We start from the raw sequence: 1,359 nt of genomic DNA, 5'->3' as shown, positions 1-1,359 counted from the left end.
AAAAGAAGTCAAGTAGCAGATCATCCAGTCGATCGACCGTCACCTTCAGTCGATCGACTAATGTTCGGGTTCCAGAAGCTACTGTTGCTGAGGAGCAGTCGATCGACCAGCCTTGTCAGTCGATCGACCAGATCGCTATTCCAGACGTAAATTAAAAGACCGTGAATCTTGAAGCCCGTGAAGTTTAGGTTTAGGAAATAAGGTGTTACGTTGATTGCTATATAACGTAACATAAACAATCAAGCTTTCATGGGAGTTTTTATCGAGTTTTACATCTAGTTTTACATACAGTTCTATACCAAAATAATTAGGGTTCGGGATATTGTCTTGCATCGAATTTTCGTTTGTGCTCTGAATCATTCCGTCAAAATTCCTTTGAAACTTCGGTATTCCTCTGTCTTCATTCAATTTCTTTGCCTTATTATTGTTTTAGTACAGAAATTGTTAGTTAGTTCCTAAAGCCAATTATCGTTTATGTTATTCGCTTATTTATTCGTTGCAAACATGAATCCAGTAGTTTATTCCGTCTATAATATTGTTATTCTGCTATAGTCGCATGAGTAGCTAGTTAGTTCGTGCTAGGATGTAGGCGATTTACTGCAGCAGAGGCGCATTAGATTAGAAAGGACTGTTTCGCGTGTTGGTCGATCGACTGACATTGCCAGTCGATCGACTGACCTCGTAGGGTTTTATATTCGTTTTAATTGTTTTAATCTTGTATTTAACGAATCGAATGCATGCGACCAGTTAGATACCTATTTTGTGACTGACCCATTAGATCGAAAGATAGGGAAGGTTATTAGACCATCAATTAAATCGACTAGACTGTGCTAAGATCGAAAGATAGGTATAGTTTAGACCGTTAGTCACTTTTCAGGACGAGAGTTAGTATTAGTGACATTAGGGACCTATAGCGAGATCGAGAGATGCTATTTGTTAAGAGTGGACCGAGAGGACCTCTTTATTTCCCGCCTTACCTGTGTTTGATTCAGACCGACTTAGTTTGCTGCCGCCGAAGCTATAATGAACCGACCATCCTAGTACTCTGCTTTTATCTGTTTAAATCGTTAATTTAATTTATTGTCTTTATTTACTCTTAGCTGTAGACCAATTCAAATCAACCCCCACACCTGCTACCGTAGACTGAACTTAGACAACTAGAATTTACAACTGCCTCCTTGTGGTTCGACCCTGTTACCACTAGCCTAGGTTAGTCTTAATAGGAGATTATAAATTTTATCTTTGGTACTCACAACGACGGGTATCAATGATAACAACAATAAAACTAACAAAATAGACAGAAGAATTCATGCTTGAAATAATAGAACAGACAATTAACATAAACGATAATTGGCTTGG

Source organism: Silene latifolia, chromosome Y (genome assembly GCF_048544455.1).
Source record: "Silene latifolia isolate original U9 population chromosome Y, ASM4854445v1, whole genome shotgun sequence".
NCBI classification, from domain to species: Eukaryota; Viridiplantae; Streptophyta; class Magnoliopsida; order Caryophyllales; family Caryophyllaceae; genus Silene; species Silene latifolia.
The sequence above is the reverse complement of the archived record's forward strand: the minus strand, read 5'-3'. Positions refer to the sequence as shown.